We start from the raw sequence: 25,485 nt of genomic DNA on the forward strand, positions 1-25,485 counted from the left end.
AACAGGAGAGAGGAGCCCAGGGCCCAGGGCAGCCCTGAGCCTGCAGCAGCTCAGTCTGCACACCCAGCTGCCTCCTCCCCTCCCGGCCCTGCCGCGGGTGACAGGGAGAGGGATGGCCCAAGTGACAGATTCCCCTGATGGCATAGGCTCGTGTAATAAAGTGAATAAAAGAGAAATCTCTCGCTCTATCCATTTTTAAAAGTGTTTCCCCTCCCTCTCCATAAACTGTGTGAGACAGATTGAAGCTAAAGCATTTTCTCCCTCCCAGCTCCTGCTGCCATGTCCTGTCCCCATCCCTGTCACTGTCACTGCAGCCCTGTGGGGAGGGGGATGGATCTGTCACCACCCTGTGCTGGGACCCCCTGCACTCCTACAGCCCCCAGGAGTGCTCAGCTGGTGAAAATGCAGCTCCTCCCTCAGCAGCAGGGCTCCTTCATGGGGCTGAGCATCTCTGGGGGCAGCCCCGGACACTCCAGACACTCCCTGATGGATTCCCAGCTCTGGCAGCAGACATTTTCCACTTTGGAACCTGCTGCTCTGTGCCACTGCTGCAGGGGGCTCTGGGTGTTCTGGGGGCACCAAAGGAAAATGTTCCACCCTGTGGCCCAGGGGCTGTGCAGGGATGGGGCACAGGGGGACTCTGCAGGGATTCACAGAATTCCCAGAATTCCCAGAATCACTGGGCTGGGAGAGACCTTCAAGCTCATGGAGCCCAGCCCCAACACCTCAACTCAACCCTGGCACCCAGTGCCACATCCAGGCTTTGTTAAACACACCCAGGGATGTGACTCCACCACCTCCCCAGGCAGGACATTCCAGAACTTTATCACCCTTTCTGTAAAAAACCTTTTCCTGATATCCGACCTGTATTTCCCTTGGGGCAGCTCGAGGCTGTGTGCTCTGGTTCTGTCAGTGCCTGGAGACAGAGCCCATCCCCAGCTGAGCACAGGCACCTTTCAGGAGCTGCAGAGAGTGATGGGGGCACCCCTGAGTCTCCTTTTCTCCAGGCTGAGCACCCCCAGCTCCCTCAGGGCTTCCTCACAGAGTTTGTGTTCCCAGCCCCAGGGACAGGGCACAGGGGGATTTGCAGTGATGGGGCACAGAGGCTGTGCAGGGAATGTCTCCCCTGTCCAGCTGCACTTCATTGGGACAGGAGCTGATTTTCTTCCTTTTCCTTCACTGCTCCCTTTCAGGAGTTGCCAGTAAAAACTGAATGTGGTTTATGGCACAAATCACCTGCTGTGGAATAAATCAGATGGTGACTGCTTTCAGTCCTCTCATCAGAGAAATAAAACCGCCAGGTGCAATCTGAGTGTCAGAACCTGTGTCCCAGTGACCAGTACCACAAACATCCAACCCTGCCCCTTTTCCTCGAAAGCCAGCACTAATGGTGCCTGGGGAAGGCAATCCCAGCACTGGATTTCTTTGTTCCTGGGGAGGCAGAGCAGCACCCCCAGTGTTCTGTCACCGAGGGAGGAGAGGGGAGTGCAGGGCTGAGCACATCCAGCCCCAGATGAGATCCAGGCAGTTGCTCCCTTCCAGCTGTCACCCGGCCAAGCCAATTGCCTCTGGAGGAGCTGGGACTGCACACGGTGTAATTGAAGGAAAATAACACCGTGACCTGCTCCAGACAGCAAAGCTGGAGGGCTCCGAGGCCACCAGATAAATGTGAGGCAGAGCGATGGATATAATCATTTAAGACCCGAAAGCGAGAGTAATGAATGAACACTGGATTTCAATTATCCTGAGATAATTCAAATTACTTTAAATAGATAGCTGACCTACTAAAAACTGCCTGGGCTCTCATCCTGCATTTGCTGCTCAATTCAGCTAATGACAGTTTGATCCCGTTCCTCCCTTTCCAAGGAGCAGCAGGATTGGTAATGGCAGTGCTGGGTTCCTGTGGAGCTGAGCCTGCACAGCAGTGAGCCTGCACTGCTGCTCCCTGTCGGGACCCAGGACATTGCTCTGGCTGCCCTGGGTGACTCCAGACCCTGACAGGGGGCTCAGAGACCTTGGCATGGAGTCAAAGACACCTGTGCCTTCGATTTTAGCCCATGGAAACAATTACCAACTTTGTGTGAGGATTTACAAGCCACAAGAGTTTGAATAGAATGACAGTGAATTTGTCACAGGGTGAAAATGTAGAATTATGGGGATTTAGAATGGAGGTTCAAGAGGCAAGATGGAGGAATCTGGGCATGTCCTGTCCTTCCTCCTGCTTCTTCTTGTCCTCCATCTTCTGCTGGGATGGTGACACTTCTGGTTTGGTTTAGAGTAGAGACAGAGTGTCTGACATAGGTGATAGGTATTGGAAAATGATTGTAAATAAAGTACATGTAGTTCTTAGTATAAAAAGCCAATACCACCCCAAGGGCAGGGACTGTGCCTCAACCTGACCTGCTGGACAGACCTCAGCAGGTCAGAGAAAGATTGTAATGGATAAGAGAAAATAAACAACCTTGAAAAGCAGAGCTGAGGAATCTTGACTTCTTCTTCGGTCATGAGGCTGGGAAAAAAGAGACTTTCTAATACCTCGGGAGCCATTTCTACCACAGAAACCCGAGAGCTCCCCAGCTCCCTGTGCTCGGCCCCATCCTCTCAGCTCTGGCATTTCCAGCTGGGAAGTCCAGGCTGGGCTAGTGGCATTCCTGAGCATGAGCAGGTCATTTGTGCAGGGTTTGCAGCTTCAGGACAGCTGGGACACCCCTTTGCCATCCCGGTGCTGGTGCCTCACCCAGCTGGGCTGAACCCTTCCCCAGCAGCTGCCAAATCCCAAATTAGAGCCTCTGAGCTCCTCCCCAGCCTGGCCTCAGTTCTCAGGGCAGTTCAGTGATTTACTTCTCAGGAAGGTTCTCCAGCTGTCACACCAGGGCTGTTTGGGTGGCCACAAAATCAATGACCCAAACATCCTGAGATCCTCCCCACACCACCAAACCTGGATTCCTCCTGCCTGGGGGGTTCTTAAGCTCCTGCTTTTCCCTGGATGTTGCCAAGGGGCTCAGACACTGAGTTCTGAACAGGAAACTGAGGGCAAACATCTTTTAGGGGTGTCACCATCAGGATCCCCCTGTTTTGGCATCATCCTTGTGCTCTAGGGAGAGTTATTGGTGCTGGAAGCTGCACTTGGGAATGTTCCAGCTGCTTTCCACGCATTTCCTGGGTGCATGGGGAACCACAGCTGGGCCGGAGCTGCAGCATCACCATGGGGACATTCTGGGACAAGGAGATGTGTGAGAAATGATGCTCACTTCCAAAAATTTAACAGGTTTATAAAAATCTTATCAAAAATACAACATCAGACTGAATAGAGAAAATACGACAGCACCAGGAGCAGAGGATGTCCCCACCATGTGCTTACCCACACCATGGAGGTTTCACCTTTTAACCCTTTGGCCCCCCAAAGTTCTGTCCATGGACTCCTCCTTCCCTGCCCAGGGGTGGAGATCACTGCCTGACACCTGGATTGGGGGCAGCTGCTGCCATGGGAATGAGTGACCCTCCCCAATGTCCCAAACCCAGGGCACCCTGAGAACAACACAAGGGGGTGAAACACAACTATAAATCTATAAAACTGCTCCTGACATATATACAGGATATTTGCCTTTTAATAGTGAGAGTCAACCATGGCACTGCTCATCTGTCACAGATGGGATGCACCTGGTGATGACTCCTCCAGCTGCTCCTCTGCTAAATGTCCCAACAATCTGCTCCAGATGAGGGATTCCAGCAGTTGGAGGAGCCACAGGAGGTGTGTGGAGACAGGATGGGCCTTTGCTGACTTTATTTATCACTGCTAATTGCTGGGCAAATGATGGGGAAAGGTGCTCAATTCTCACCTTCACTTGTGAGCTCCTGAAGGTGCAGGGTTTGTTGGCTGAGGGAGGGTGAGGTGGGAAGAGATGGAGAGCCAGGTCTGAGGGAACACGGAGGCTGGAATGCTGTTCCAGCCTGTTGTCACTGCTGCAAGGGTGGCACTAAAGCTCACAGCCAGCCAGAGCTGGGCCTGGACCAAATCTACAGAATGGGCATAGAAAAGGCTTCCCAGAGGGAAATAAATTCCCTTATAAACACCAAAACCTCCCAAATCTTGCTGCTTATGTTAAGATGCAGATGAACAGAGAGCATTGCTGCAGGTTCCAGTGCCTGCATGGCCACTGAGGGATGGGCTCTGCCACCAGACACTGCTCCACCCTGGGCTCTGCTCCAGCCCCAACCCTGCTTAGGGAGATTTCCCACATTTCCAGGCCTCACATGGAGCTGCTGGGTGTGGAACTGTGCTCTGTCTGTGCCACACAGCCCACACCATCCCTAAGGGGTTGAGCTGGGTTTCATCCAGCCCAGCCTGACAAGGTTCACTGGAGCCACAGACCAGAGTCGAGTTACTGTGTCAAATAAACCAGCACAGGAGGGGAACCCCGCCCAGGAAATCCCATCCAAACAAACACTGCAGCAGATCTTCCTTGAATTACAGCAAAGGTGTGAAGATTTCTGCCCATCAGGGCTATCGCTGGAACAAAACTTAGCACTGCCATTCCCAATAAAACAAGGACAGCTCTTCTTCCATGGTGTCTCGGTTTGAACAGACAGGTGTCTGCTAAGGAAGGCAGGAGCTTCCCTGAAATGGAAAATTGGGAAATGTAGCCCCTCCTCCCCTTCCAAATTGCTATAATTTAGAAATTAAGGAGCTCTCAGGCAAAAATATGGGAGCAGGAAATAACAATTCTTCATTAGGGAAGAAAATAAAAAGATAAAATAAACAATGCAGTGAACTAAACCAACACTGCCAGAGTCAGAACCCAACCTGACACCCTGTGGGTCAGGCTGTTGGCAGCAGTCCCATTGGAATTGTGGCTCAGCCCTCCTGCAGTGTCAGGGCTGGTTCTGCTGGAGCAGGGATCCTGGAGAAAGGTGCAGTCTCTTCTTCTGAAGATCCAGGGGCAGAGACAGCTGCTGTTCCTCTGGGCAATCCAGTGCAGAAGCCGTGCTGGTGTTCCAGAATCTCCAGATTCTATCTGGGTAGGAATGCTTGGCTCCTCCCTCTGGGCTCCCATCTCCCAATGGGATGCTGTAGTTCTTATCAGCCATGCAGGGACATTCAATAGCTGTTATCAGCAGGAGGAGTGGGTGTGGAAGAGATAAGGAAAACTGCCCATGAACAGGAGACAACTGCCATGCAGATGGCAAAGAGAATACAATAGGATACATCTTGCCTTGCAATCATGGATACACATGAGAGGGAGGAGTCATTGTACCACATTTCTCCAGAAATTAATTGAAAAATTGAATGCTGTCAAACCCATTTTTGCAGCACAGCAGGTCTGAGTGGGGCCTTTCTTGCAAGGCTTGGTTTTGCCCATTGCCCCTGCAGAACAGATCCTGGGCTCAACCCACCCCATCAGCACAAGATCCAAAGCACAAACCCACTTTGACATTAAAAGCGTAATTAACTAGACCTAATTGCACTGCAAATTGCTCTAAAATTGCACGCAATCATTTAAAACCCAAACCAGCAGTGCTGCTCTGGGTTTGGAAGCATCTGGTGCCCCTTGGAAGATGAACAGCACCGTTTGCTCCGGATCATCTCTGGGAAAGCAGAGGGGCCTGCCAGGCTCCTCCCGCTTCATATTAATGGGTTGTTAATTGACTAAGAAAAAGTGGAATGAAACAAGTCCAAGAGAAAATGATTCTCGATGCCTCCACTGGGGCACCTTCAGCTTGGCCTCAGCCATTGAGTTACATAGGATTTTATTTAGCAGTCCACCCCAGGAACCATTAAACCAGGGACTCCTCCTGAACCCAGCTGAAACCATTCCTGCTTTTCCCCCGGGCTCTGCAGCATCCCTCCTGCCAGAATCCCTCCTGCCACACTCCAGGGCATTCCATGGAAATTTTCTTTTCCCTCCATGCCTGAGAAGCTGTGATGCTGAATGATTTTTGCTGTTTTCCTGTCTATATCTCAGTATTCTTTACACATGTTTGTAGCTCTGTGGCTATTGCTGTATCCATGGCTCTTTTCCCAGTACTCTTCCCTAGGCAGAAAGACCAAACACATCCCAGGGGCCCTGTCCTGCCCTGGTTCTTTGGAGCCAAGGCCCCAAACCAGCGCTTCAAGACACATTTTCATAAACAAAGTTTAGTTCCTGTCTGAGGAGGGAGGATTTAGAAGGAGTGAAATTACCTCACCTCCTGTGTCTCCAATTGGTGATTTTTGTCAATTATGAAAATTTGGTAAACTTCTAAAACTGTGTTCACCCTGTTGGGGTGGGCATTTTGTGGACATTTTCCACGTCTGCCCCTGGAGGCCTCCAATAAAGAGCAGCCTTTGTATTATCTCCTACAGCAATATTACCTGAAAAGTGAATTATTATTATTACAAATATTACCTGAAAAGCAAATAGTTTAATTTCTAGACTCTTTAGGGCATCAGCAGCAGCTCCTGGACCCTCCCTGCATTCCTGCTCCCAGGTTAAGACCCAGCTGTTCCTGACTCTGGGGCTTAGTGTTTGTGAGAAATGCTGCTCACTTCCAAAAATTTGTAAAAGCTTTATTAAAACCTTATCAGAAACACAACAGAAGACTGAATAGAGAAAACATTACAGCGCCAGGAGCAGAGGATGTTCCCCACCATGTGCTCACCCACACCATGGATGTTTCACCTTTTAACCCTTTGGTCCCCCCAAAGTTCTGTCCATGGACTCCTCCTGCCCTGCCCAGGGGTGGAGATCACTGCCTGACACCTGGACTGGGGGCAGTTGTTGCCATGGTAATGAGGGACCCTCCCAAATGTCCCAAACCCAGGGCACCCCTGAGAACAACACAAGGGGGTGAAACACAACTATAAATCTATAAAACTGCTCCTGACATATATACAGGATATTTGCCTTTTAATTGTGAGAGTCAACCATGGCATTGCTCATCTGTCACAGTGATGGAAGCACAGGAGGAGCAGCAGAGAAGGGGCACAGCAGGGACTGAAAGAAGATTTTAGCTTTGCTCTTTGGGTTCTCTTTGCTCTCCTGGACCAGCCATGGCAAAGCTGCACGTTCACCTCCCCTCGGATCCTCCTTCCCCAGGGCACGACCAGCAGGGGTAAAACCTCTGACAGCTCTGCAGTCATTGCAATCTGATATTTGTGCCCATAAATCAGCCAGGGCGGGCAGCACCAGCAGCACAGAGGCACCGAGGGCAGCAGGGGGATGAGGGGCAGCACAGCCCAGGGCAGGTGTGTGCCCTGCTGAACGATTTGTGCCGCTTTTCCTGGCTTTGAGTGACCTTTGGAGAGGGAACTGCTCGCTCCAGAGCAGCTAAATGGGAGCAACCACGAGTCTTTCACAGCTCACTGCCCTCAGAAATGGTCCTGCCGGAGCTGTCAGGAGACACATCCTCCTCCCCGGCCCATTAAGGAGGATATTTAACAGCTTTTCTTACATCTCAGACGGAGCTGTCTCAGAGCTGCTGGTTTCTTTGTTTCTAGATCGCAGCAGTCCCTATTCTCCATAAGTAAATTCACTTTTGGGGTTTTGATTTGGGGTATTTAAGCCCAGGAAGGGCAGCAAACAGCACAATGCTCTCAGGGATGGAGCATTTGTATTCCAGGGGATAAAATAACCTTTCCTGGGAACGGGAGCCCTGTCCTGGACCTTCTCCTGCAGTGTGAGGGGTGAGGTGCCCTCAGTCTCCAGGTGACCACATTCCACCCCTGACTCCTTCTAGGGATGGACAGGGACACACTCACCTGCCAGAAGGATCTGTCAGTGCCATTACCTGATAAACCTTCCCTTTTTATCAGGAAAATCTGTGATATTACAATGAAAAATCACATCACCTTTGTGTGTTTTTATAGAAGAGATTTTAGGCATAAACTGGTTTTGCTTTCAGGCCTTTTTTTTGGGGGGGGGGGGTTTGGTGGTTTTTTGTTTGTTTGTTGTTTTTTTTTTTTTTGAGCCAGTTCAGTTGACTGATCTCACTTTGAGGCCTCAGCTGAACTTGAGATGTAGGAAAAAAGTCTCATCATCCCAACAACTCAGAATTGCAAAGTTACTGATCCCTCCTTTCTCCAAAATCTCCCCCACAGTGGATGAATTCACAGGGATAAAGAACAGCCTTCCCCTGCAGCTAGAAAATCACTGCTCTGCTCCAAGCTGGCAAAAGGCAAAGTAAAGACAAATCACTGCTCATTTAACCCTCATATCCATTAAAAGTGGTGAAGAGAGAAGAGTCCTTCAACCTTAAAAATGAGATTTAAGAGGTGAGTTTTACCCTCTTGCAGCTCTGTGAAATATTTCCAGCAGAATCAGCAAACCTTGCAAAAGCGGCTTCTGCATCTCTCATTGGATTTTGTGCTAAAAGCACGGAGAGGTTCCCCAGGTTTCCTTCACTGCAGGGGGATCCTTCCCAAGCCAGCTCCTCCAGTCCTGCTGGAATTCCCTCCTGATCCCTGTGAGCTGAGCCCTCGATCTCCCCTGCACCCTCTGCTCTGTGTTGGAACTGAGCACAGAACTGTGGAGTGGGCTGGGTTGGGAAGAACCTTAAATCCCATCCCATCCCATCCCATCATATCCCATCATATCCCATCATATCCCATCATATCCCATCCCATCCCACCTCATCCCACCCCTGCCATGGCAGGGACACCTCCCCCTGTGCCAGGTGCTCCAGCCCCAATGTCCAGCCTGGCCTTGGGCACTGCCAGGGCTCCAGGGGCAGCCACAGCTGCTCTGGCCACCCTGGCACAGCCCAAACCTCTCTAACCAGGCCTTGCCAGCCTACAAACCCCCTGTGGCAAATGGCACTGGGGGCACCTGCAACCAGCCAGGAAATCATTCTTTCCTTTCCTTTCTCCATTTGCTGCAATGGGTTTTGGTGCTGGTTTCCATCCTTGATTGAGGAATGTGAATGCCAGGGTGGTTTGGGTGGGAAGGGATCTTCAATGGCAGCTGATTGCAGGGCAGGGACACCTGCCACTGTGCCAGGTGCTGCCAGCCCCAATGTCCAGCCTGGCCTTGGGCACTGCCAGGGCTCCAGGGGCAGCCACAGCTGCTCTGGCAATTCCAGCCCAGCCCCTGCCCACCCTGCCAGGGAACAATTCCCAATTGCCAAGATGCCATCCAGCCCTGCCCTCTGCCACTGGCAGCCATTCCCTGGCTCCTGTCCCTTTGTGCCCTGTCCCTCCAGCCTCTCTCCAGTTCACAGCACATGGCACAGAACTTCAGCTCCTTCCAGGACCTGGATTTCAAACTCCCACAGGATCAAAGGGCTCTGCAGGGCAGCCCCAGCTTTTCCTGAAGTGCTGCTCCTGCCCCTCACACCTCCTGAGCTGGCCTCCCCTCTGCCCTGAGAAAAGCAGGAGAACATCCCTGCCCTGGCAGCAGCTCCACCTGAGGCACGCCGAGCTCTCCAGGCACAGCTGCTCCTCTCTTGACTCTTTCTTGGTTGTCTTGGCTTTCCCTGTGATCAGCAGAATGTGTCGAGTCCTCTGACAAGATCTAATCTCCCTGCTGGCTGCCCTGACTCAAGCACTCCTTTGCAGAACAATGTTTCTTCCCAGAAAAATGTAATTTTATTCCGACTGCCGTATCAGGCCTCTGATATTAGTGCTGAGCTTCTCAGGAACCTCCTCAGCCAGAACATTCCTGTGCTGGCAGATCCTATCAGGGAAGAGGGAGAATATGATGTCTGTGTGGTGTGGCTGCTGTGAATAAAGAGAGATATGGAGAGAAAACACGAGATAGAGGCACAAACAAACAAACCTTGCAGCAATATCCTACAGTTTTTGTGGAGGAGCCTCCTGACTCTGCGGGGAACAGTCTCGTGGCCCAGCCTTCCACGCTTTTCTCCTTTTTTTCCTGAGCCAGGGATGTATTTTCCAGTCAGGCAGTGCTGCCTCTGCTCTCTGGAACGGGATCTGATGGGCAGAGAGAACGTGGCACTAATGGGAAGGAGACAGGGCAGAGCCTGAGCCAAATGCAGCAATGGCTTGGGAAGCTGAGGGGAGGGAGGGCAGGACAGGAACTCCTGCCTGTTACACACCACCAGCAGGCTCTGGTATCAATCACTGCCCTGCTCCACGTGCTCACTGATGATCCTGCCCTGTCTGCAGCCAGAATTAATGGGAATGAGCAGGAAAGTCTTGGCCAGGGCACGGCAGGCACAGGAAGGCTGTGAGGAACCCCAGCAGCGCTGCTCCGAGGCGCTCAGGGGACTCAGACATCATTTATTAGCTACTTTCCTAATTAATTCTTCTAAAATAACACAGCTGACTGCTGGAAAGAGCAGATTTGTCACAACAGGGCCCTTTTGCGGGAACAGCCACATTTGAAAGGGCCAAGGATTTCCTGAGGGTCGGGGAGGGCTGGGGCTGCCCAGCGGCACATCCAGGCTCCCTCTAGCCCTGTCCTGGCTCCTGCCCCAGGAACAGCCGTGATCCAGGCTGAAAAGCTCTGATGTGCATGGGAAAGAGCAAAGGACATCTCTCAGGAGCAGATCCCACACCTGCCTTATCAGCCCTGGCACGTGTCTGAACCTGGAGCTGCAGGGCTGCGAGAGAGCACTTCCACTTGTTTACCCAAAAAAACCCAGCCCAAGGACTGATCTCTGATTCACAAACATTAGAGGACGCTTCAGAGGTCTTTGTTTGCCTAACAGAGCAAAACAAGGAAAAAAAATTCCTTCCCTCTGTGCTCTATCCACACTCTGATTTATCAGAGCTCATGCTGACAGGAGGAGCTGTACCCCCAGAGGTACCCACACTTTAAACAGAACAGAACCTTGAGTCAGAGACACTTTTCTGGCTTTAAGTCTGTTGTGGGAACCTGGTTAAAACCCTTTCTTCCAGGCTAAATAAAACTTCCATTCCCAGTGCTGGAGCCCCAGAGACACAAATACCTCTCCTTCCCTGAGCTCCCTGATCCAACAGCCTGGATCTCAGGATCAGCCACAGCCCGGCCTGCCTGAGGCTCTGGGCTCAGAGGATTTAGGGCCCAGAGATCTCCAGGATTTAGGGCCCTGCTTAGTGCAGGCAGAGCTCATTTCTCTGCCTCAGATTTAAAGCCTTCAGTGATTTCTTGAAGGTGAATTTCTCACCTTCCCTGTCTAAGGGAAAATACTCCTGGAGACAAACGGCTGGGATGAGGTGGAGGAGCTTCTTTAAAATCAGACTTTGTCCCTTTATCAGTGCAAAATCTCTGTGCCGCTCTCACTCGGTCACTCGAGGCCATAATTCTGCCCCAGGGCTGCCATCCCTGAAAAGTATCAGGGATAAATATCCACTAACAGGCCAAGAGGATGGCTGGGGATGGCTCTCCATGGGAACCAGGAGCCTGGATGGGGATTCAGATTCCACCACTATGTCATGTCTGCAGTTCAGACGGGTGGAAAGGACAGAGAAACACTGAGGGTGACAGTGCCAAACCAAACCAAGGAATGGTGATCTGCCTGATCACCCTGGAGCCAGCACTGGGCTCTGATTGCAAGGGCAGCTCCCAGAAACAAATTAACTGGATGCTCAAATTAACTGGATGGATGGATGGAGGGATGGATGGATGGATGGATGGATGGATGGATGGATGGATGATGGATGGATGGATGGATGGATGGTTGGATGGATGGACGGATGATGGATGGATGGATGAGGGATGGATGGATGGATGGATGGATGGATGGACGGATGGATGGATGATGGATGGTTGGCTGGATGGTTGGATGGATGGGGGATGGATGGATGGATGGGAGAAGGGACACACCATCTCACAGCTGCCTTTGGAAAGGGATCCACCCTGTGCTAAATAAAGTGTGCCTCACCCCAATGCAGAGTTAGAGAGGAATAAACAGTCTCTATGGACAGAGGGAAATGTCCAGCTGGGACAGATTCCCAAGGAATTCCATGGCCCCAATTCAGCCTCATCCCACTGAGGGGACACCCCCATCCCATGCATCCAGTGAGCAAAAATCCCTTGGAATTTCTCCCTGTCCCACCCCACCAGCTGCCACCACCTGTCCCTGGGGTCACACTGCTCTGGGAATTCAGTCCCCAAGTGCAGTCCCGGATCCTGCCAGAGCCCATCCCAGCCCTCCCACCGCCCCTTGAGCGTGGCTGGCAGAGCAATTCCCCCTCCCAGGAGAATTTCCTGCTCCTCCCAGGATGAAGCAACGATTTGATTTCTGCAAGGCTGAGGCCGCACAGTTCAGCTGCTTCCATCCCGAGCGAGGACAGAACTGTTTGCTCTGTGCTGGAGAAGCAGAGCGTGGCAGGAGAGGCTCTGATCACACAATGCCCCTTTCCTGCAGAGGTTAGGTTTGGTTTTAATCAGTATTTGCCCTCTTTTCTCTCCTTATTTCAGTCTGAGTTGCTCAAGGTAAAAGCTGAAGTCAATTTGCTGCCTGTGCAGAGCTCCTGGTGTTGGAGCTGCACCCCAGGGAAGGTCCTGGCAGGGGAGCAAAGAGGTGGCAAAGAGATCATCAGCACCAGCCCCTCAAAGTGAGCCAGAGACTGCACAGAGAGTTGGGCTCATCTCTGGGTGGGGAGGGCCCAGGGCCAGCTCTGCACAGAGGTCTGGGGGCATTCAGACAAAATCTGGGACTGCACCAAAGCTCTTCCCTGAGAAATGGGAAACTGGGGAGCTGGGGCAGGGGCTCACCCAGAACACATCGACCCAGGGCTGCTGCAAACCACAGCAGTGCCTGCAGCCTGGCAATCTGGTAATTTAAAATATCTCACCCTGGGCGAGTTCCCTTTTCCACGCTCGCAGCACATCCCGGTTTTATTTTCAGGGAGTTGGGAGCCAGCAGACACCGGAGCAGCAAATTCAGAGGAATGGAGCCAGGCTGGCCCCATGATGGATTTGGCCTCAAACACGGGTCAGGTGCTCCAGCAGAGCACCGAGGGGTTGGGAGGAGGAGGAAGAAGCTTCTCAGCTGAATTCCCAGTTTCCAGCTTTATCCGCAGTCTGCCCCAGCTTTTCCCTTCCTTGCAAATCCCGCACAGCTCCTGCCCCAGCAGCCAGCCCGGCTCCCCAGGGCTCGGGATGTCCCTGCTGCCAGCCCCAGAGCTCCGAGCAGGGCTGGAAGAGCTGCTGCTCCCGGGGCTGGGGCTTGAGAGAGGCTGCAGTGCCATCTTCAGACAGGAGGGCAGCACCCGCGGCGGGACGGGAGGGGAAAGGAAACCGAGCCCAAAGCGCCCCCAGACCCAGAGATCTGGCAAACATTCCCGGCTGGAGTGGCTGGAACAGGGCAGCCCAGCCCAGGGATACAGCACAGATCCATCCCCACAGAGCCTGGGAAGGGCTGGGATCCATCCCCGGGAATCTCCCCACCCTGGGATCCATTCCCCCTGGGATCCATCCCCTTGGATCCATCCCCTGGGATTAATTCCTTGGGATCCATCCCCTGGGATCCAGCCCCTTGGATCCATTCCCTGGAATCTATTCCCTGGAATCCATTCCCTGGAATCCATCCCCCTGGGATCCACCCCCCCTGGGATCCATCCCCTCAGATCCATCCCCTGGGATTCATTCCCTGGGATCCATCCCCCTGGAATCCATTCCCTGGGACCCACCCCCCTGGGATCCATCCCACTAGGATCCATTTACTGGGATATTTCTATGGAATCCATCCCCTTGGGATCCTTCCTCCAGGATCCATCCCCCTGAGATCCACCCCCTCTGGGATTTATCCTCCTGGTATCCATCCCCTTGGGATCCATCCCCAGGAATAAATTCCCTGAGATCCATTCCCTGGGATCCACCTCCCTGAGATCCATTCCCTGGGATCCATCTCCTGGCATCCATTCCCTGGGATCCTTCCTTGGGATCCATTTACTGGGATCCACGCCCCTGGGATGACCCCCTGGGATCCATCCCACTGGGATCCATCCCCCTGGAATCCATCCCCTTGAAATCCATTCCCTGGGATCCATCCCACTGGGATCCATTCTCCTGGGAGCATTGGGAGCACTGGGGTCCCATTTAATTCTGTGCCACGTTAACAACCGGCACAGACAGCTCCGTGGGCAAACAGGGCCTGCAGCTGGGGCTTGGTGCCTCGACAGCTTCAGACAGGGCCCCTGTGAAAATCAGCACCCTTAAGAAGCTTTTTTCCAGCAGCGCTGCTTATTTGGGCCAATTTTGAGCAATTTTAGTCATTTTGGCCTCCTCCACACGTCACTGCTGCTGTGAATGTCCCTGGAGCCCAGGGAACAGCAGCAAAGCTTTAGAGGAGAAAAAGCAAATGTTCCTTGGGATTTCAATGGGATGAAATCACTGCATGGCCTTTCTACAGTGGCCTGGGGGGACAGGAACGGCTTCAAACTGCCAGAGAGAAGGGCTGGATGGGATATTGCAGAGAAATCCTTCCCTGGATTTCCAGAGGGTTGGATGGGATGCTGCAGAGAAATCCTTCCCTGGCAGGGAGGAGGTGCCCAGAGCAGCTGTGGCTGCCCCTGGGTCCCTGAAGTGCCCAAGGCCAGGCTGGACATTGGGGCTGGCAGCACCTGGCACAGTGGGAGGGGGTGAAATCAAACCATTCTCTGATGCTAAAATTCATCCCATCCCCAAGCCTCCTCTCCCTCACAGCCCCCAAGCAAACCCTGCTCTGGAGAAGGAGGATTTGGTGAGCTGGGAAGGATTCCTGCGCTAGAAATGAAAATGGAACAATTTTCCAGGAGCAGGGTCACAAAAGCTGGAAAGGCACCCACCTCGGCTCAGGAGTTACAAAGCTCAGTTTTAAACGTGAGCTGGGGAAGGGATGAGCCTGGCAGGAGGAGCTCTGGGGGCTCTCAGCCATGCCTGCTCATGAGGGGAGCTCTCTGCAGAGCACCAGGGCCAGCCCTGCAGCCCAGCCTGCCCCACATGTGTGACAGCAGCCTGCCAGCCCCACACAGGGCCCTGCTCAGAGCTGGGGGACAGAACTGCCCCAGGCACCCCTCAATTCCTGATAACCCCGGGGCTGAGAGCTGCTGGGCATGGATGGTGTGTGCCAGCAGCCAGCACTGCCCCAGCCCAGCCTGCAGGGACAGCTCAGGAGCTGCACAGCTCAGGGAACTGTCACATCTTTTATGGAAAATGCTTTCCTTAGGATTTTTCCTCCTGAGAAGCTGAGAGACCTCAGGAACAAAATGTAAACAATGGTTATCTGCTGCTGTGGAATGCAACAGGTGCATCTGTGATTGGTCTCATGTGGTTGTTTCTAATTAATGGCCAATCACAGTCAGCTGGCTTGGACTCTCTGTCCAAGACAGCAGCTTTTGTTATCATTCTTTCTTATTCTATTCTTAGCTAGCTTTCTGAGGAAATATTTTCTTCTATTCTTTTAGTATAGTTTTAATGTAATATATATAATAAAATAATAAATCAGCCTTCTGAAACATGGAGTCAGATCCTCGTCTCTTCCCTCATCCTAAGACCCCTGTGAACACTGTCACAGGGAACAGCCCTGGATTAGGCACAGGCACAGCTCAGGAGCTGCAGAGCTCAGACCTGGATCAGGCACAGGCTGTTCCTGCCTCAGCCTGACCTCCCTGCTCCCACTGCCCAGGAACTCTCCAGGAGCTTCCAGGCAGGGTCGAGGCCAATTTGCTCAATTCCCAGCTTGGCAGGGAAGGGATTACACAGCAAAAACTGGATCTGAGGGTTACACAGCTCTCAAAGCCCTTCACTGCCTGTCCCCCGGGCCAGCTCTAAGGCTTGCTTCTTCAGAAGCTCCTTGGCAATTAGCTCGTTTTAATTAATACCAACTCCACCCAGTGGAACCAATGCCTGGAAAACGCTGGAGGAGAGGAAAAAAGCAGAAAGAAGCAGAGCCAGGCTGCAGTTCTGTGCTCACCCACATGGCCGGGGGTGGAGGAGCCCTGAGGGAGCCTGGGCCCAGCTGGGGACGGGGGAAGGAGCTGAGCTGTCCCACATCCCTGGGGGTGCCACAGGGAAAGGGGCATCTCCCAACCCCTCCCCTGCTCCCACCCCTCATCTGTGACCCCAGCACCCCAAACCCAGCACAGACACACAGAGCTCCCCCAGCCCTGCCCCAGAACTGCCCCAGCCCTGGGGAGGGAAGGATGCAGCAGTGCTGGGAGCCTGCAGAGCCAACTCTCCTTAGCCAGCACCTCCTTCCTGCCTCCATGGCAACTTTCAACAGCCTTAATTGCTTCTTATTTTAACACTTGAGGAACGAAACCTCTGTGATCCTCCATCTCCTCATTATTAACGCTCCCCAGCACAGACCCCACATGCAGCATTTCATGTGTGTCTGTATTTGCAGCTTGAATTTTCTGTAGAATCCCTGGCTGTGGTTCCCTGGCTGCTCCTCCAGCCTCTCTCCAAAGGTGTCAGAAATGCTGAACATTTGTTTGCTCAGGGCTCTGCCCTCCCTGGGCTCTTTCCTGCCTGGTCAAAGTGGAATGGAACATCTCTGGGGGCTGCCAGTGCCAGCACTCTCCTGACATAGCTTTTCCCGCAGGAATTCAGGATTTCTCCCAGCCACACACACATTTCATGGCAGGGAGCAGCACAGCATGGAATATGTGCCCAGTTTCATCCTGCCCCTCGTGCTGTGCTCACCAACCCCTTCCCTTGGGAGCCAAACTGGGCTGCTCTGCCCCAAACTGGTGATACTGGGAACACTGGTTGTGTGCTGTGTCCCACCTGGTGGGGACATCAGGGGGTGCCAGGGGCTGAGTCCAGCCCAGAGCTTCATCCCACACCTGATGGGGGCTGGGAAACCCTCTGGGATGGAGAAGCAGCAGCACAGCTCAACTCAGCAGCCCACGGAGCCACCTGGGGGGAAACTGCTCCAGAGGGACCTGAATGGGCTGGAATTGGTACCAAGGGGACCTGCAAGAATCTAAAGGGTCACCCAGGAGCTGGAATTGGTCCAGGGTGACCTGAAAGAGTCCAGGGTGACCTGAATGGGCTGGAATTGATCCAAGGGGATTCTTTCTGCCTCTGATTCTTTCAGAGGCAGCTGAAAGAATCTAAAGGGCCCCCCAGGGGGGTGAAACTGGTCCAGGGGGACCTGAAAGAGTCCAGGGGGTCACCCAGGGGCTGGAATTGGTCCAAGGTGACCTGAAGGGCAAATTCCTCCCCATGGCCTCTCCCTGCCACTCCTCCTTCCCAGGGCAGCGCCTCAGTCCCAGCCTTGGCAAGGCTCTGTCTCCTCCTTGTGCAGCAGGGCAGCAAAGGCAGTGCCCTCCCTGCTGCACAGCCCTCACCTGCATGGACACACATAAAAATACACAACATTTTACAGGCTGCTCCCTATTCATTAGGCCCTGCTGAACACAATAAAGCTGCCACTGGACCAGCCCCTCCTGGAGCTCTCAGCTCATGCTGAAAGATGGAATTATATTGCAGTGAGGCTTGTAAACAGTGCCAGGCTTGTTTATTATAAACCCTGCTCCAAAATCCAATCAGATTAATTTATGTGGGACTTAAACCACTGCTGCTAATTGGAGGTAATGGGATGGACAGAGCTCCTGGCTGCCCCTGCAGGGGCCCAATCCCTGCAGACACTGGCCTTGGTCTGAGGGCTGGGAGGGAACCTGGAGCACCAGGGACTCCCTGACCCTCCCCAGGAGTCCCTTTGGGTCCCTTTTCTTTGGGAAGTACGTGCTGGGCACAGCAGGGACCTGATCCAGGGGCTCCTTCCCAGGCAGGAAGGTCTGCGCTGATCCCAGCCCAGCATTCCTGCCAGCCCTGCGTTCCCTCCCAGCTCAGCCCCAGTCTGGGATCGCAAACAGCAAAGCCAACGTGGGCACTGAGAACAGACGTGGATTTGAAGTTCTTAAGCACAAGAGTTTTGCTTTTTTAAAAAGGTGAGAGGCGGAAGGAAGATGAAGTGACTTTATCCAGAAATTGGTCAATCCCTTAATCCCAGAAGGTCAGAGCCATCCCACCTGGAAATCAGCTGGATTTCACTCTCCCCTTGCTGGGGAGAAAATCTCATTTCAAGACACAGAGAACCAGGTCAGGGAAGTCTCAGATCTGGATTCTAGGACATGAAGTGGGACAGACAGGATTTGAGGCAATCCTGGCTGGGAGCACTGGGGAGGTTTCCAAAGTCATGGTGGGGGCAGGGGCTGTGCCTGTCCTGAGGGGGGTGAGGGGGGGCTGCTCCAGGACACAGAAACTCCTCCCTCCCTCCAGTCCTGGAGCCAGAGCTGCTCCAGCTCTCCTGGGCTGGCCTCAGTGTTACAGATTACAATGCAAGATGTTTTCCATTACCAACTGTATGGCAGTTATCTTTTGTCAAGTGGGCACTTTGCCTTATCTCTCTCTTTGACTGATCACAATCACTCCTCCCTCGGGAGAAGACACCTGCTGATAACAGCTATTGAATGTCCCTGCATGGCTGATAAGAACTACAGCATCCCATTGGGAGATGGGAGCCCAGAGGGAGGAGCCAAGCATTCCTACCCGGATAGAATCTGGAGATTCTGGAACACCAGCACGGCTTCTGCACTGGATTGCCCAGAGGAACAGCAGCTGCCTCTGCATCTTCAGAGGAAGAGACTGCACCTTTCTCCAGGATCCCTGCTCCAGCAGAAGCAGCCCTGACACTGCAGGAGGGCTGAGCCACAATTCCAATGGCACTGCTGCCAACAGCCTGACCCACAGGGTGTCGGGTTGGGTTCTGACTCTGCCAGTGTTGGTTTAGTTCACTGCATTGTTTATTTTATCCTTTTTATTTTTCTTCCCTATTAAAGAACTGTTATTTCCTGCTCCCATATTTTTGCCTGAGAGCCCCTCAATTTAAAATTTATAGCAATTCAGAGGGGTGGGGAGGGTTTTCATTCTCCATTTCAGGGCAGGCTTCTGCCTTCCTTACTAGACACCTGGCTTTCCAAAGCAAGACACTTAGGAAGAAGGATTTGAAGGTTCTCGTTCTGCAGCAGCTTGTCACTGTGTGCCAGGCTCCCAAAGGGCAGCGTTCCCAGAGTTTCCAACATAATTCCTGTGCCTGCTCTGCCTCCCTCCCCATCAGATGCCAGATCTGACTGGGAGATGGAAGAGCTCTTACAGGGAACCTTGCAGCAGGTGGATTTCTCCCTCCACCTTCCCGAATTATCCTCCCAAAGCAGATGTTCCTTCCCTTTCCAAACGTCAGGAGCTTTTTGTGTCTCTGGGTGCTGGAGAAAACAGAAAATTCTCCTCTCTGGCAGCTGCAGCTGCAGAGCCAAGGGGCACAGGCTATCACTGGCCATGGACCCACATCCAGCTTCTACAGGCCCAGGCAGCAGCCACAGATCCTGCTGGAAGCATGGCCCACAGAGAGCTCACAGCCCAGAATTTCACAATTTCATGGCTCTGCCCTGGCACAGGAGGGAGCTGGGCAGGAAGGGCCTCCCCACGAGCAGGACACAAAGCCACAACATCCCCAGGACCAAAGTGAGAGGAATAGTGGATTTGTTTTTCCAAACAAGCTCTGGGTCTGCTGGGAGATAAAACCAGCACAGGGAGATGATAAAAGAAACAATGGGAAGGATTCCACTGATTGATGAATGGAAAAAGATATTTGCCTTTACAAATAAACAATAGTTTGGCTGATAAATCTGATAAATTAAATTGGACATCGAAAGATGAATGAAACAATGGGGAAAACCCCCTAAATTCCATAAGAATTACAAATTAAAAGGAGAGTTATAAATTAGAAGGAAATCTCTGGTATCAGGTGTTCTGGGAAGTCTGTACCTCTCAAGTACCTCAGAAATGGGGAGAGAGAGAAGGGAAATGCAGCTGGGAAATTGGGATAAAAAGGAGGCTGCATCCTCCAAAAATTGGAAAGACCCCAGGGGAATGTCCCATGGCCTCTGCCTTTATTGGAATAAAGTTACAGAGCTCCTCTGTCTCCTTTTTGGACATAAACCTCTGATGTCTGTAGATTAATTTTCCAAACAAACAAAAGGAATTTTCAACAAATTGCAGCCAAATGCAGGGAGAAGGAGAAGGCAAATTTGATGGAGCAGCTGGGAAACATTCCCTCAGGATGAATCCATCAGAGCTGGAAGCACTGGGGATTGAGAGGCTCTGACTGGGGAGCCAACGCTGCCCCTTCCAAAGCTCAAATGCCCAAAACTGCTGGAGAACCAATCCTGGGTCAGGGCCAAGGCTCCTCTGCTCCATCCCCTGGCTGGCTCTGAGCAGCTCCAGGCCAGGAGGCAGCACCAACCTGGGGGAAGGAGTGATGCCGGGGGGTACAGAGGAGTGGAGGCTTTAGGGAGAGGGAGAGATTTCCCACCAGACAGATTTTGGGCTTCCTTCCCTTCATATGTAATCTTTGTCCTCAGGTGAGTTGTCCTGACAAGGACATGGCTGCATAAACACTGTGGTGTTTAATATGTAAATTAAATAAATTAATAACCAACCCTCCTGAAAAGAGAGGGAAAGAGACAATCAGCTGGGTCTGACAGATCTGTGACATGGAAGGAGGAGGAAAAGCTCTGGAGCAGGCCTTGGACCATGCCAGGCTGCAGGCTCAGAGCAGACAAGGGCATTTTTGCAGCCTGGGGACATTCAGCAGCAAACCAGGAGAAGTTCCCCTCCCTGGGCTCTGCATTTTTATCTTTACTTTTCCCTCCCCTCTCCAGAAAAGCAGCTCAGGTGCAGCTCCCTGGGGCTCCCATCCCTGGGAATTGCTGCCATCCACGACTTCCTTGGATCTCCCTCCTCCAGGAGTTTTCTCCGCCAGCATGCAGCAAACACAGCTGAGGAGGGCAGAATCCATGGAGCATTTGCAGGTTCTGTGGGAAAGGTGTTTCCAAACCTGCTCTTCGCCTAATCACCTGGGAACTGCAGCTTCCTCAGGGAGCAGAGCAGCTTTTCCCTATCCCAGCACAGCCTCATCCTCCAAGGTGCTGAATGGAGACCCTGTGAGCTCAGACGGGCTGGTGATGTGTCACAGCTGGGGATGTGTCACAGCTGCAATTCCAGTTGCTGGTGAGATTTTGTTGGTGCCCTAGGGTGACATTATGATGCTTGTATCCCCATTTCTGTGTTCTGTTCTGCTGGATATCATGTTCTGTGCCTTCCAGACTGGCTCTGAAGAGCGAATGTTTTGTTTTGGTTTTGCTCTCAGCCGCTCCCCCACGGCTGGCGGGACACACAGACAGGGCAGTGCATGGTGCTGCTTTTGCTTTTTGCTTTGCTTTTCCCTTTGCTCTTGCTCCTGCTTTGCTCCTGCTTTGCTCTTGCTTTTTTGCTCCTGCTCATTAGTTAGTTTAGCTAAGCAGTCCAAATTTTTCCTGGACTGTCTCTCTGTTGTCATCTTATAAAAGCTCCCATGCCTTCTCTGTGATTTCTTATGGGCATCTCCTCGCAGCACTGACTCCTTCTTCACAGCCAACAACTCCAACTCTCTCCTCAACCAGCTAACCCACTCTTTTGTAGCGCTTGTCTCCTTATTGGACACAGCTTGGCCTATTAAGGGCAGGCCTGTTCCTAATCTTTGGGGATTAGTACAGCTGTAACTCCTCAGGGGTGAGACTACCTTCTGTACTATTTTCTTGCATTCTACCCCTCCACATTTCTCCTTTCCCTTTTTTTGGACCTACTTGAACCTGCTCCGGACTGGGACCTGGAAACACCGAGAGTTTGCACCTTGTGGCTGCAGCAGCTGCCCCAGCACAGGAGGGACTGAGAACAGAGCGACCACCCCCAAGAGAGACTTTCTGAATTTGTCATCTTTGTCAGAGTGGTGACAGAGTGGTGTCACCTGGTATTGTTCATTTTGTGTGCTGGGGGTGCTGTGCCTGTTAAATAAACAGGTTCTTTCCACTTCTCTCCAAGGAATCCTTCCCGACCTGGTTGTGGGGAGGGGCCGTGTGGCTTTGCTTTCTGGAGGGGCCCTTTTGGAGGTTTTCTCCCAAATTTGCCCCAAACCAGGACAGTTGGGAAATGGGAACTTGCAGCCTCTGTGCTGCTGCTTTGGGAGCAAGGAGGGACCTGCAGTGCAGAAATTGTGGCTGCCCCTGGACCCTGGGTGTGCCCAAGGCCAGGGTGGATGGAGCCTGGAGCTCCCTGGGACAGGGGAAGGTTCCCTGCCCATGGCTGGTGAGATTTAAATCCCCTTCCCACCCAAACCATCCCATGACTCCATGAAATTCTCCTTCAGCCAGTTGCAGTTACCACTCAGTGTGGGCTGATCCTTTCTGGTCCAATGGAGTGAATTCAGCAGGGTCCAGCCACATGGATTAGATGGGAAGTTTTAGGGAAAACAGAAACATGTGGAAGGATTATGGAGAGTTTTTTAAAAAACTACTTTCTCAGCTCCTTTAGAACATGAAAATAGGAATTGCATCTTTGAGGCAGCTCAAAAGCCCTGTTTGGGGTTGTGTGTCTGTGTTCACAAACCCTGGATTTGCTCCTCACAATCAAGAAATGAGCTTAGAATCAAACACTTCAAAAAATTGTGCTCTCCTGCTTTTAGGGATTTCCAGCACTTTCAAGTGGATATGGATGCTCACAGAGCTTTCCTCTGCATTGCCCACAAACATTAACACTTCATTTGGTTTTAATGAGCAACTTGAAACTCCAAAAATCAAGAAAAGGCCCTAAAGCGATTGAGAATAAAACTTGACAGCAGCACAAAAGCAACCAGGCGTTCTGCAGCCTCTCCCGACCAACCTGTGGAAAATCTTTTCCTGCATCAGCACCCAGATGAGGGAAGCAGCCACAAATGATGGGCAGCCAGACTTTTAAGCACCTTAAAAATTTAAATGAGTTCCGGGTGTAAATTCCAAGCAGTTCCTCCAACTGCATTAAGGCACTTTCCATTCAGAATGGGAACAGCACTGATTTATTTTGTGTACCTGTGCTGAGTGTGGAGATGCAGGGAATTGGAGCCCTCTGCTGAGAGCCTGCACTGGGATTTGATGCATTCCAGGTAATCCCAGGCTGGGGTCAGGCTGTGGTCATGGGTATCAAAGCCTGGAGGATGCAGCTGAGAGCAAAGAAACCCCTCTGAGGGCCTGGGAGCTGCTCCCTCCTCCAGCCTTGCCCTTGGAACAGGCTCTGAGCCACAGCCAGCAGCAAATCCCATCTGTGCCCACCCAAATCCCTCATTCCTGGGCACCTCTGTGCTGCCAAAACCTCATCAAAGCAGAGGGAACCCTCCAAAGGTCACAGTGCCTGGGCAGGGACAGGTCCCACCAGGCCAGGCTGTTCCAAGCCCTGCCCAACCTGGCCTTGGGCACTTCCAGGGATGGAGCAGCCCCACAACCTTCCCATGCTGTGAAAAATGGGTATTTTATGATTGGCTTTTCACAAATATTCAAATGAATATTTTATGTGTTATGTTAGAAAGTTACGCTGTATTAATTTTCTTAAGTCCTGTGTTAAATATAGTTTTAGGTTATAGCATAATGTTAAAATAGAAACTATGCTATGTGAGATACTTTTTCTAAAGAGAGGAATGAGGTACTGGCACCAGATAGCAGCCACAGGACCACACAACTTTTCAGAGAAAAAGAATTTATTGCTCTATTATCAGAAGAAACAAACTTCTTTCTTCCTCCTCAGCCCTGAAGATGCTGTCAGGATTCAGAGGAAGAAGCTGACACTGACTAGACAGAATCCTGTGCTTGAATGGAATTTATGCCTCATGTATGAGGTGTATGAATATGCAACAGGCTGTTGCTTTTAGGGGTTAATCCTCCATTAATGTGTGCCCTTTTTCGGGCTTATTTTGACCAGAAAGAGGTACCTGGACTGTCCATAACTAATTGTTTTTATCGTCTCCTATTGTCCTAATTCTAATTGTCCAAAATTGTTATTACTCTATATTGCTATTAAACTTTTAAAATTTTAAAAACAAGTGATGGGCATTTTTCACACATGCTCCAATCCCTATCCTTCTCCTCCAGCACTAACCTCCCTTAAAACCAGCAATGTGCAGTGAAAGTGCCCAGAATTGCCTGTAAGGAATGAATGGGACAGGAGAGCTGGGGCTGCTCCACCCCTGGAGTGCCAAAGGCCAGCCTTGACAGGGCTGGGAGCAGCCTGGGACAGTGGGAGGGGTCCCTGCTGTCAGGAAAATGAATCCACCAACACCAGAAGTTTATGTCCAAAAAAGGAGACAGAGGAGTCATTTCTGGATTTATTGGAATAAAGGTAGAGGCCATGGGACATTCCTCTGGGGTCTCTCCAATTTTTGGAGGATGCAGCCTCCTTTTTATTCCAATTTCCCAGCTGCATTTCCCTTCTTTCTCTCTCCCCATTTCTGAGGTACGTGAAAGGTTCAGACTTCCCAAAACACCTGATCCCAAAGATTCCCCTGTAATGTATAATCCTCCCTTTTGATTGTTAATTCTTATGGAATTTTGGGGGTTTCCCCATTGCTTCTTTCATCTTTCAATGTCCAGTTTCATTTATCAGCACACCTGCAGTTTATTTGTAAAGGCAAATATCTTTTCCCATTCATCAGTCAGTGGAATCCTTCCCATTGTTTCTTCTATCTCTCAGTCCTGGTTTTATCCACCAGCAGACCCACAGCTGGTTTGAAAGACAAATCCCTCATTCCTCTCACTGCCATGGCAGGGGTGGATGGGATGATCCTTAATGCCCCCTCCACACGATTCCTTGGATTTTAGGAGGGAAATCCCAAAGCCTCTGGCAGGAGCTGCCTTTGAGCAGCACAGGGGGCTCAGAGCAGCCCAGCCCAGGAAAAGCTTCACTCTCCAGTCTTTCCTAAGTTCTTTTCCTTTTTAATTCCACTTGCTACAGCAAAGCACTGCAAAGCTGTATTTAAATTAAAACAATCCTCCAGCCTGCAGAGAAAACACACTGAGCCATCCATTTCCATGAACAAATGGGGCAGGAAATCCAAGCAAGATTTATACAGTTATTCCTCTGTAATTATCCAGAAGAGAGAGAAAGCTCAGGGGTCAGCAGTATCTCATTCATTATCACACCCCAGCAGCTTCTTAGGCTTTAATTTTGGTTTATTTTTTTGCAATCCCCTGCTTACATCCAGATTAAGGGTGATGTGCTGAGAAAATAAAGCTCTTTGTTGATAATGGGTGAAATAAAGCTCCCCCTGCAGCAGAGTCCCTCCAGGGCCCAGGTGTGGCTGTCATCTGCTGCAGGCTGACCAGGCCATCATTTGATGCTGGGAAATAAAGAGTAAAATAAAAAGTAATTCAAAAGGAAGAGGGAAAATAAGGAGCCCTTTGAGAGCTGATATTTTAATTTGCCTTTTGCTGTAACAGCTCCATCCATTCTTTTTTTTTTTTTAGCCCCTAAAAAGCTGTTGGTGCTGCTGTGGTTTATGGCAGGAGAAGCACCCTGGGTTCCTGTGCTGGTGGCACTAAATCCCTGCGGCGCTTCAGCAGGGCCACATCCCTCTGCTTCCAGAACAAAACTCTCCCACCCACAGGGTGAGCCCAGAAATGCAGTGTCTTGGTTTGGAAATCCAGGAGCCTGCTAAGGAAGGCAGGACCCTCCCCTGAAATGGAAAATGCAAACCCTCCCCACCCCCCTAAATTGCTATAAATTTTAAATT

This window comes from Melozone crissalis, unplaced genomic scaffold, assembly GCF_028551555.1.
Source record: "Melozone crissalis strain CALT ecotype California unplaced genomic scaffold, PUWL_Pcris_2 ptg000111l_1, whole genome shotgun sequence".
In the NCBI taxonomy this organism is placed as follows: domain Eukaryota; kingdom Metazoa; phylum Chordata; class Aves; order Passeriformes; family Passerellidae; genus Melozone; species Melozone crissalis.